Here is a 12,745-nt window from a genome sequence, read left to right as displayed (position 1 = left end):
CCTTAAACATTTCCGGACAAAACAAAAATGTATCAAAGCCAAGACCAATAACTTCTCGAAAGAACAACATTCAGCCTTGAGAACGTTGAGCCAAGAAAAAGACATTATCTACAAACCTGCGGATAAGGGCGGTAATATCGTCTTACAGAGCAAATCTAATTACAATCTGGAAGCTCTTCGTCAATTAACGAATAGACATACCTATCTGCCTATCTCAAACAAGGAATACTCGTTGAGCATTGAAGAGTATCACCAGTTGATAACGAAATGGCACACCAAAGGCTTGTTAGAAATGGATGAGTTTCTCTTTTTGAGGCGCTTGAACCCCACTATTCCTACTTTTTATCACCTGCCCAAGGTGCACAAAAATATGGAGATGCCACCAGGGAGACCGATTGTGGCATCACAGGGCTGCCTCACAGAACATTTATCCATTTACGTTGATTCCTTTCTTTTACCTTTTGTGAAAACATTGAAATCGTATATACGAGACACTACGGACTTTTTGGACAAAATATCCTCTGTGGATTGGCAACCAGGGTATACCATGATGGTATTAGACATTACGAGCCTATATACCTCGATAGATCATGAGGATGGTTTGAGAGCCATGAAATATTTCCTTGACCGGAGACCTTTGAAGTTTATGTCCCATAACACTCTTATACTTGAATTTGCCAGATTTTGTTTATCTAACAACATTTTTTTGTTCCAGACTCAACTGTACAGGCAAATGTCGGGCACAGCGATGGGCACCTGCTTCGCCCCCAGCTACGCGAATCTTTTCGTTGGCTGGTGGGAGGAGCAGGTGGCCTGGGGGGCAACCAATGCCCAGTGGTCCGAGAAGGTGATAGGTTGGCATCGATTTATCGATGACCTATTTGTCATCTGGAATGGAACCACTGAGTCTGCAAGATCATATATTGATGTACTCAATCAAAATGATGTTAATCTGGAATTCACTGGTGAAGTGAGTGAGACATCTGTTAACTATCTTGATGTCAACATATATGTGGAGTCAGGTAAACTCAAAAGCAAGCTGTTTCGCAAAGTTACTGCGGGTAACTCTGTATTGGTAGCATCCAGCTGTCATCCCTCAAACCTGGTACGGAGCATCCCCTATGGGGAGCTCCTGAGAATCAAGCGTAATTGTACGGATGAGAGGGAATTTCAATTAGCTGCTAAACATAGCGTTGAACGCTTTAAGGTCAGGGGATACAGTGATGACATTCTTGCCAATGCCCTGAAGAGAGTGAATGCCACAAAACGTGAGAACTTGTTCAAAAAGAAAGAAGAAAAACAAAAGTCTGATAGAAATTCCAAAAACAAGTTCCGGTTTATAACCACATACTCCCGGAATGCCTCTTTTCTGAAGAAAACTCTGAGCAAAAGTTGGCATATTCTTCAGACCGATGAAAGTTTGGCTGCCGACCTCCCCACTAACCCTCTAATAACATTCAGGAAAGCGAGGTCCATAAAAAATGAATTGGTTCAAAGTCACCTAGTGGACATTCCCAAATCACCCTTTGGGTCAATGAAAGGTTTCTTCCCTTGTGGGAAATGCAAGGCCTGCAAAGCAAGCAAAAGGGTCTTGACCTATGACATCCCAGGGGTAGGTTTACAGAAAAGAATAAACAAATTTCTGACATGCACTACGCCCTTCAGTATCTATTGCCTCTACTGTCCCTGTGGACTTAGATACATAGGGAGTACTGTCCATCCCATAAAGGTCAGGATACTAGAGCACATGCGTGCGATTGCTAATTTTGACGAAGGGTACCCTGTAGCACGTCATTTTGACCAAGTACACCATCGCAACAGGGACCTCCTTGGGTATTTTGGTCTTGATTGCATTCCCAACAATCCTAGAGGAGGGGACAGGCTCATTAGATTGAGGCGTCTAGAGTCAAGATACATTATTGACTTACAGACCAAGACACCTGGAGGCCTGAACATGCATGAGGAACTTTCAGTCCATCTAGGGGAATGAGAATCTCCTGTTAGATATCTCAGGCTGTATTAGGGGAGGGACCTCCTTTTGGATGTTATTGGGATCAATGCATTCTGTGATTTTTCTGATGTGATTTGTGATGTGTGTTTTGTACTAACTTTTGTTTCTTTCCCTTTTTTGATTGCTGATTGTTGATATTCTTGATATTTTGCGTACATTTTTCAATGTGGTTTATTGAACTTGGAAACGGACCTGTAAGGTCATGCCCATCTGTGGGCTTTGAGTTACCTTGGTTATGGTGTGACGCTTCAGTTATTTATTTTGAAGCGCTACTTACATTGAGTTGGGTTTATGTTTTCTCAATCTCTGAATAACATGCCAATATGGCGCTTACATCGTTGGACTCTTATCAAGAGTTTACATGTCCTTTGTTTGTTTCCATGTCCACTGAGTATATTATTAGTTGAAAGTGACGCCTTATGTAAACATAGAAAAAGGTTACGACCGAAACGCGTCTGTTTTGCAGAGGTTGCTGTGTTTAATTTAATAAACATTTCAAACGGCCCCCGTGAGTGCTTTTTTCCTGTGGAGGAGATTCCACGTTGGGAGCAGAGAGCGGCAATGTATATAACCTACTGGCGATAGCCAGTAGGTATATATAGTTAGGACCTAGTTTCCATAGGAAATCCACAACATTCTATTGGGAATAACTTTGGCGCCGGTTAATGAATGTACGCGATTTTCTCAAAGAAGATGGCCCGTTACCCTCCGCTCCTTCCCTGAAAGTTTCGGGGGGATTCGTCAAGCGGGGGCCGAGAAAAAAGGGGGGTCCCAACATGTGTTTTCCCCATGTTAATTTCCATAGGACGATTAGACACGGCTACAGCCCGAACCGCTGAACGGAATTACACCAAACTTGGCAAAATGGTAGGGACTGGTACGCAGTAGGGCCTTTTCCATGTTTGGTTAAAATCGCTCCAGTGGTTTTTATGAAAATTAACTTCAAAAACACATATATATTTATATGCGCGCTTCGAGCGCTTTGGGTATGCGTACCGGTAAGCGCACCCGGCGCGCCACGGAAGTGCGCGAGCGGAAAGCTGATTGGCTCTCGGGTGTCTGTGAACATTCCAAACGGTCCAGAGAGTCCGGCATCTTGTGTCTCGGTAGAACCGTGACACAAAAGGTGAAAAAACAAAGGGGGAAAACTTTAAAAGGGGGCAGGGTAGAGACCCCCTGACCCCCAAGGTTTTCTCAGGGGGGCCTAGGAGGACCCCGAAGGGCAAATAAGCTATATATATTTTTTTTAATTTCGCGGAGTACGCTCCGTGCGAGTTTACATGTGCGCGTACATGTGCCTTTACCCGTACGCGTACCCCGAGCGTACCACAGGGGAAAACAGTGAAAAAGGGCGTCCCAAAACGTGTTTTTCCCATGCAATTTTCCATAGGACATCTAGCCCTTCTCAGGGGGGTCCCAGAAGAACCCCAAGGGCCAGAAAAAAACCCGCGATTTTTCTAGAAAAAAAAATATTTTTGCCCTGGGGGTCCTTCTGGGACCCCCTGAGAAGGGCTAGGGGGTCAGGGGATCTCTACCCAGCCCCATTTTCGCGTTTCCCACTCTTGTTTTGGGCTCTCTTGTGCCTCAGTTCTACTGAGAAACAAGATGGTGGCCAACACTTCTTGGTTTGGACAGTTTGGAATGTTGACAGACGACTGCCAGCCAATCAGGAGTGCGCGCAGACCTTTCCGAGCATGGGTGCATTGATTGGCTGTGAACACTCCAAACCAGGAAGTTTGGGCAGCCATCTTGTGCTCGGTAGACCGAGGCACAAAAGAAGAAGAAAAACAAACGTGTAGAATGCAAAAAGGGGGCAGGGTAGAAACACCCTCACCCCCTACGGCTGCTCAGGTGGTCCCACAAGGATATTTACATATTTAAACGTTATCCGCTAATAGAATTAGCATTTAGAAAACCTTTTAAATTTATTGAAAAAAAACCATAGGTTTCGCGCCTGATATAGTTAGGAATTACCATTTAAAAAACCTTGCAAATTCACTGAAAAAACAGTAGGTTTCAGGCCTTATATAGTTAGGAATTAGCATTTAAAAAACCTTGTAAATTCACTGAAAAAACCATAGGTTTCAGGCCTTATATAGTTAGGAATTAGCATTTAAAAAACCTTGCAAATTCACTGAAAAAACCATAGGTTTCAGGCCTTATATAGTTAGGAATTAGCATTTTAAAAAAACATTGAAATTGCTCCTATATAGTTAGTTGTACTAACTATATTTCGCGCACCTGCAATCCACTGCTGATGTCACATATTACATCATTCATGACATGGTCAGTGACATCACTGATGACATCATCCAAGTGACAATCACATACACCTTTTCATACACTAGTAAAATCTTTCATCACTCTTTGTAAAATACAGAGTATCATATTTGAATCCATTGACACAGCAATAGAAGTATTTAAAAACACACACATTGATTCCTAGATGTATACACACATCTAATCACTTACCTGTAGATTCACTCATACATGCTGTCAATGAACAATAGAACACTATCAAAAATACTTATACACCTATACCGACATTACACACCAGCACACAACCTATTCACATATGAAGTTATCCTACTCACTTATGCAAACAGTGGATCATACTTACATACTGACTTAGCTACACACTTATACAAACACCACTTCATCTATTCATTTAGATAGTAAGTCATATTTAGTATATTATAAAATCATTATTACAAGTATATAGTTATCCATACAGTCACTCACACAATCATTGAGTCTTATGTATACTTATTTATATATACTGCCTTTTATTTTTCTAGTTTGTTGGACATGTACCATTGAGAAATATATTTGCTCATCACCACACCCATAAAGATATTCATTCACCCAAACAACTGTTAGAACATGTAGTTTTAACTTCATATATCTACTGAATCAACTATTCACACATCTTTGGGCAGTCACACACCCTCTACCGAACCACACACACATTCACTCTCCCATACAAATACTCAGTTAACTAATCAATAACTAACATAGACTTTCACATAGCTCGTAACAAACTGGAGAACCAGTTTACACAACTACTGCCAAATTGATACAGATATTCACACAGTTTAGTCACTATCCAAATATTCGCACAGTTTAGTCACTATCCACTATATTTAGTGAGACACTATAAATTGTTAAAGTCCTCCATCCAAATATTTATTTTTATATATCCACTCATACTTCAATGCAAATTGCTATATATATAATGCATATTTAAATATCGAAGCAAACCACATTCACTTGATGTCATCAGTGATGTCATCATTGATGTCATTTGAGATGTCATCAGTGATGTCACTGACCATGTCATGAATGATGTAATATGTGACATCATCAGCAGTGGATTGCGAGTGCGCAAAATATAGTTAGGAGCAATTTCAATGGTTTTTTAAAATTCTAATTCCTAACTATATAAGGCCTGAAACCTATGGTTTTTTTCAGTGAATAAATAAATATATTATGGCGGGCATGCTGAGCACAAAAAGGCACGAATAAAGCACCTTTGTTTTTGGCACCAGAACTGGGTTCTACTCTTCGTCATTTATCCTGATTGACAAACGAATTGGGGGCGCCCTCGGCGTCTGATGAGTTCTGATTCTTATATATATATATATATATATATATATATATATATATATATATATATATAATTTTTTTATTTTTATTTAGAAATGCTCCTGTATGCCGCATGAGGGCAGGACAATTTAGTGCTTATAACTTGGAGGATTTCCCTGGAAGAGAACTAGGATTACAGGTAAGCAACTTTTCCTTCTTAAAGAGGGGTGCGAGAGCTTGCCGGATTTGGTGTGCAGAAGTTCTACTTTCTAGGAGCATAGCAAGAGAACCCTTGGTGTGTCTGCTCCTTCCTGTAGTTCCTTTTTATTTGCCTGAAGCTTTGTGAGCTTGCTGACTCTAAGATTGCATACTTCATGAGGAGCTGCTGTGAGGAATTACACACATAATAAAGTATAGAGTTGCGTCGGAATTCCTCCTGCAAAAGTGCACTTTTGGTGCAGAAAACCGAGCTGAGATAGAAGGAACAACTAAATTGTGAGTTACTTAAATCCACATGCTTTGCTCCCTAAGTTTCTTTTTGTTTTATGGAGTGTAAACTATTTTGGAATGATGATTTTTGTTTGCCTGTATAGCAGTTCAGTCTGTTTATCATGTATGTGGAAGGTGTAGCTACCAGTGTTGTTTTCCTGCCTGAGCCAATGGGTAAAAAACTGAAATCCTATGTACTGCCTGGTTACAACGTTCATTGGATCGAGTATGGGAGGTAAATGGCTGTATAGAAGAGTTTGGGCTCCACCACCCCTTTTCCCTCAGATTCAGATGTGTTTGTGTGTGCATTGCTGCTGTTCACTATTGAAATACTCCATTGATGCTCAGTAACCCTGAGTGTAGTTTTTGAAGTAGCACTACACGTAGCTACGCGAAGTGCACTTCGCGAGCTACGCTACACTGCGTAGTACCCTGTTCGCGATGATTGGACAGTGCCAGATGCCTGTCCGCACTATGCAATCATTGAAAAAGGCAACTTGCTCAGTGCGAGCTGTCTTTTACTGCCACTCGAGTACATTTCTCATCGCGGACTGGTAGTTTCTCATCGCGAGCGGTCTCGAGCATACACGACCGCTTGCAATGAAAAACCTGACCTCCCCGCGTTGAGAATCTCGCCGGGAGGTTTATTTTCCACACTTGCGATCGGCAACTTGATGTTGCTGATCGCAAACGAGGAAAAAGTCTCGCCGGGATGTAATTTTGCTTGCTCGCGGTCACCAACTTGACGTTGAGGACCGCGAGCAAGCACAAAATGACCGCTGCACTAAGCTACGTGAGTTTGCACTGTGCTACGTGCAGTTTGTGTTGTGCGAAGTAGCGCAAACTACGCAAGTGTAGCGCAGTGCTTTGCCCAGGGTTAGTGCTCGGGGGTCTTGCAGGATGAGATTTGGTGCCATGAAGGGCAGGCTGATGTGCTTCGTGTCACAATATTACATAACTCTAGTGGTGGTAAGAGCAGGTGGTAATATCTGAGCGAGCAAGACAACCTTTTGTGTTATATGCAGTGGTCATTTCTTCCCAGTCAATAATTCAGACCCTTATAGACCCACCCAAACCACTGTATTCTCTGGTACTACAGACCCCTAACCTCAGCCAGGCTGCAACAATTTTGCATGATGGTCAGTTTCACAATGCAGGCCTTCTAGCACATGGCTGGCAAATGGTCAGGGTGGTAGAAGTCCTGGGAAGGAGGACAACACAAGGTAGAGTTAGGGGCATTTCTCTCAGGGTTGTTTGGCTACTGACCAGATTGCTAATATTTTAAATCTTGGCTTGTTTTCTTTCTTCAGTCCCCTTCAACTTCGACCTCAACACTGCGGCAAGCCAGCTTACAGTCTCTGAAGACCTAAACAGCGTGACAACCCAAAGTCAAAGATGGAGTCCGGTTGTGGACAACCCAAGACGTTTCATTATATCCTCCTGCGTCCTGGGCACTAGGAGTTTCTTCACAGGCAGGCACTCCTGGGAGGTGGATGTGAGCAAGGCCACTCACTGGCAGGTGGGTGTAACCTACCAGAGTAACCGGGGAAAGACTAGCAGCCTTCCTCATATAGCCAAATGTGGCTACTGGTATATCGACTCCAGGGAGAGCTGCAGAAATAACGCATCCAACTATTCGAAAGCGCGGTTTATCCTGCCCAACAACCTGAAGAGGATCCGCGTGGAACTGGACTCTAATGAGGGAGAGTTGTCGTTTTATGATGGTGAACACAATTCTCACATCTACACCTTCCATAAAAGGTTTTCAGAAAATGTCCTCCCATACTTCAATGTGTCTAGTGACCTCTCTGGCACCCATCATGGATCACTGAGCATCTGCCCTGTGGTGGTGTCTATTCGAGAGGAGCCTGTTCATTAGTCCCACTAGGATATTAACTGGGACAGGCCTTCCTAGCCTCTCTTCCCCCTGCCCACAACCCCATATCAACCAAATGTTACCAATTCCTCAAATATTGATAAAAAAAATAGTATGGTTGTGGTAGAATTATTGATGTTTAGTATAATATAGTGAACTGCATTTGTGTCTAAAATGATAAGAAAAATCGCTCTTTCAGTTGTATGATAAAAAATATTGTTTTCCGATGTTTGGCTGAATAAAAGCCTGAGGTGTCTAATTTCATTGTCTTGCAGTGTGGGATTCCTTGCCTAGTTTTTGAAATGTGTTTTTTCTCTTGGCTCTTCCTCTGGCCTATCCATATTAAACCAAACATGTCGTGGTGGCGGTGATACTGTTGCATTTTATGTGTTGTACCCTGCCATGTGCTGTCTGTAACCTCATATGTGACATCACTGGAGACATCGCGATCGACATCACTGATGTAATAATTCGTGCTGTCACATATGTCACGATTGGTGTGAATACATAGGAAATAACCAAAAGGATTTGGTAAAGCCGGCTCCTGAGAGCTCTTGACTAATCTCAAACCACCCACTAATGTAGTGTGTGCAGTGTAGGACAGTAACCGGCACAACGAGGTGCATTGATGGCCTACATTCTCCAACACCCACTTTTCAAAATGCATGCAAGGGTAAGTCTTCAATGTCTTGCCCTGATCTGAAGACGCTGAATAGGTATATTTATGCCACAGATATACCAGTTATTTCCTAATTCCCAAAGCATTGTACAATCAGCATGTGGTTTCATGACAGACATTATGCTTTTTCTATTCCCACCATTATACACTTTCCTTGGTTGTAAACATTGCCAAAGCTACTTTAACTTTAGTAACAGAAGATACTACCTTGAACGTCCAACTTAGATCATCCTCCCTTTTAATTAACAGTAGATACATGCCCAAAGGGTGAAGGCTGCAAAGCAAAGCTTAATTAATATTACTTGTCCACTGAGCTTAACCCCATTTACTACGGGGAAAGCACTTCAAAGCGGCCGCTGCGGTGTAGCTGATCTCTATAGAGTGCAAACACAACTGAACCAGATTGTGAAACTCAGTGCATTTTGTGGAAACAGTCCATTTGTGGTTGATGCATGCTGTTGAAACAGTACTTGGTCACCTCTTCCCCAAAGTTTTAAATATCTATACCCCTGGGTTATGTTGACCATCTCTCTGTATCGTGTGCACACTATTTTTGCAATATATCTTTCAACGAGAATCTGCAGTTTGCACAAGATGTAATAAAGTTTGACTTGTTGTTGCTTGCAAAGCACAGGATCATTATGGCTTGGATGTCCATCACTCTCCAAGTATGGAAACAGTAATCTGTACTCCTTGGGTAAGAACTCCGCTCCAGGAGAAACGAAGCCTTTAAAAAAAGTCACATGATATTCGCAGAAGTAACCCGGAAAGTGCCACCTGGCACAGCCAGAAAAGTGCCACCTGGCACAGCTTTCCAGTCACACTCCTGGAAACATCTGAATATAGAAAAACCTTGGAGGAAGTGGCAGCAAACACAAAGACCTCCTAAGGATCCACTTGAATGTTTAGTGTCAAATTTATGTTGCCCCTACAGTCGTTCACAAAAACTCTATTTGAGGTACACTATTTGTTTCTTTAGTAGGTCTGCTGATCGACAATGCTTATGCAACCCGGTTAGACATTGGACTTGAGTCACCATTTCAATACATTCCAGCACGACAAGGAGCATGTTCCTCATGACATTGCAGTACTAATCCATGCCACTTAAAAACAATTAAACAAATGCAATATGCCATCAGTAATTAGATTGACTACATGTTTGTGGTAGGGTTTCTGCAACCCCAAATTGTTTTTTTTTTCTTTGACTAGTTTATTCTTAAACAACTTTCTACTCCAGCAGGGGATGTTCTAAATGAGAAACATCTTGGCTTTGCAATCTATAGTAGTCTGGGATACATCTTCATTTTCTTGCGCATCCTCCAAATCTAGATGGTGCAACCAAGGCAATGTCTGGAACTGTGTCAGTTACTTTAATTCAACTATTTTTGGAAGAGTTTTTTTGGTCTAAATCTGTGAAGAACTCCAATGCAAGAAAGACAGATTGGGCATTGTTTTAAAGTTAAACAATATAAAAAGTAGCATGTCATTGTTGTGGGGTCTGGGATTTTGTCTCATTTACCGAAATGACCAATGTGTTTTCGGTTTGGGTTGCTACAAAACCAACCAGATAACTAATGGCGCCATTGGCCCTGAATTCCACCATCGCATGAGGTCTCAGAATGACTATATATTGGAATCTGGGAGTCCATTCCATTGCCATACAAGAGGCTAAAGTGTATTAACCCCTTGGCCGCGGTGCTAATTTCACCGCGGGGGGTGGGGGAGGAGAGTGCGGCGCGACCCCACCATGCTCGTGACAGAACCACGCCGTCACGGCCCCGCCTGCTCATAAATTCGCCCGCACAGGCAGGGAATTATTGCAGTGTGTGCGGGCGGCTGCCGCATGATGGAACCAGGCCGTCATAAGCACACGCTGCCCGTGGCTCATGATGGCGTGGTTCTGTCATGAGCAGGCAAGGGGTTAACTTTTGTGATTTATGTAAACACTTATGACTTTTTCCACATACTGGCACGCTCATAACACACAATTTCATTTGCAGTTTTCCATTAGATTCCCTTTTCTTATTACTTTAAGCATTACATAAAAGGAAATGTCTTCAACTTGTCTCATTTTGTGTAGCTTTCCAGTGTTTGAAGTTTAACCAAAGGTTTGTTTCCAAAACTTCAAGAGTACTTGGTGCTTTTTCATATTTCAAGGTGTGAGATTCTTGTTGGCCTTTGACTAGTCTGTTGAAGATCAGCAAAAGCAGTGAACACCGGTATCAAAGCTGGAGCCGCTTCCTCAGCCCTCGACAGATTCACTTCTAAGTTAAGCTCATTGAACTCTAGTCACAGAGGTAATTTTGGTTGTAAAGTGTAAGTTTCAAGCCGAAATGACCTTTTTATGTCTACCAGGAATGCAAAAAGATACTAAAAGGCACTTCTTTGCCACGAGTGTGGGTAATCCACAGTAGTATATTTCTCTCAAGTGCGCGGAAGTGGGCATTTCAAGGCATGGGTGCCTTGGACTACTGGAACACATGTATATGTTTGTGTCTCAATTACTTACCGGCAATTGCATTACTCTGAGTCCTACTCCCTCGCTTCCATTACTTAAGTAGTTGAGGCATCCCTGCCTCACCAGACACCCATACCACGTGATTTATCACGCGGTGGCTATAAGCAGCCCCCATCAAACCTCCTGTTTTCCCACAAAGACCAAAACCATAACAAAAGGTTGGCCTGGACTACCAGGGAGGGAGGGAAGGAGGGAGGGAGGGATGTAAGTAATGGAAGCGAGGGAGTAGGACTCGGAATAAGGCAATTACCGGTAAGTAATTGAGACATTACCTCCTCATCCCTCCCTCGCTTCCATTCCTTACGTAGTTGAGAAGTACAAAGCCAAACCGGACAACCAAAGAAGGTATGCAAAAAACAGGTTTATTAAAAAAACACAGACAACAGGTAAAAATCAATACTCTGGAACCATAGTGGAAAGAACCCTGTACCCAAAAACATCAGCACGGTCAACCTCCTGGCCAATCCGGTAATGAGAGGCAAAGGTCAACGGCGAAGCCCAGGTGGCAGCCCCACAAATCTCCGAAATGGAAGCCCCATGGAGTTCTGCACAGGACGCTGCCATGGACCGAGTGGAACAACACCGAACCCCCAAAGGAGAAAGGTGCCTGCCGCCTTGTATGCCAAAGAAATCAGAGACCAAACCCAACGACTCGAGGCAGGAGTAGAAGGACGCAAACCCAGATTCACAGGCCCAAAATTAACAAAAAGCTAATCAGACAAACGGAAAGGAGCGACCCGTTCCAAATAGACCAGGAGAGCCCGCCGAACATCTAAAGAGTGCAGCCGCACCTCAGACTCCGACGCCGGAGAATCAAAAAAGCAAGGAAGGACCAACTCCTGATCTCTGTGGAACTGAGAACCCACCTTAAGACAAAAGGAAAGGATAAGTCTCAAAACAATCCTGTCCTCAAAAATCCGACAAAAAGGATGCTTGGAAGAGAGAGTGCCCAGCTCACCCAGGCAGCGAGCAGAGGAAATGGCCACCAAAAAGAAGGTCTTGAAGAACAAATGGCGCAGATCCACAGAAAGCAAGGGCTCAAAGGGAGGGAACATCAAAGCGTCCAAGACCAGAGACAGATCCCAGTGGGAAAATGCTGCAGAGGGGTAGGAAGAACATTACCCAAACCCATAAAAAGGCGACCTACTAACCCATCAGGATCCAAGAGATTTCCCCAAGTGCTCCGAAACGCCTTAATTGCAGCCCACTGTAAACGAAGGGAAGAAACCTTCAAGCCCAAAGCAGCACCCCCCTGGAGAAACAACATCACCTCAAACAAAGAAGAGGAAGCAGGGTCCAAACCCCTGTCATGACACCACCGACTGAAAGAACGCCAGTGTCTCCGGTAAGACTTGTTGGTCGACGGGTGCCTAGCCATCTGCAGAGTAGAGGTCAAGCCAGCTGGAACACCATTTCGCAGCAGACCTAAGCGTTCAACCTCCAGGCCGCCAAGCGCATCCTGACCAGAACATCCCACTGCAACACCGGGAACACCAAAGGGGACGGAGACAGAGGCAGCAACCATTCCACCTCCGACCTCATCTCCACCAGGAGAGAAAACCAGGAGGCACGAGGCCAAGCCGGAGC

This window comes from Lissotriton helveticus, chromosome 6 (genome assembly GCF_964261635.1).
Source record: "Lissotriton helveticus chromosome 6, aLisHel1.1, whole genome shotgun sequence".
Classification (NCBI taxonomy): Eukaryota; Metazoa; Chordata; class Amphibia; order Caudata; family Salamandridae; genus Lissotriton; species Lissotriton helveticus.
Note: the sequence above shows the minus strand (reverse complement) of the source record.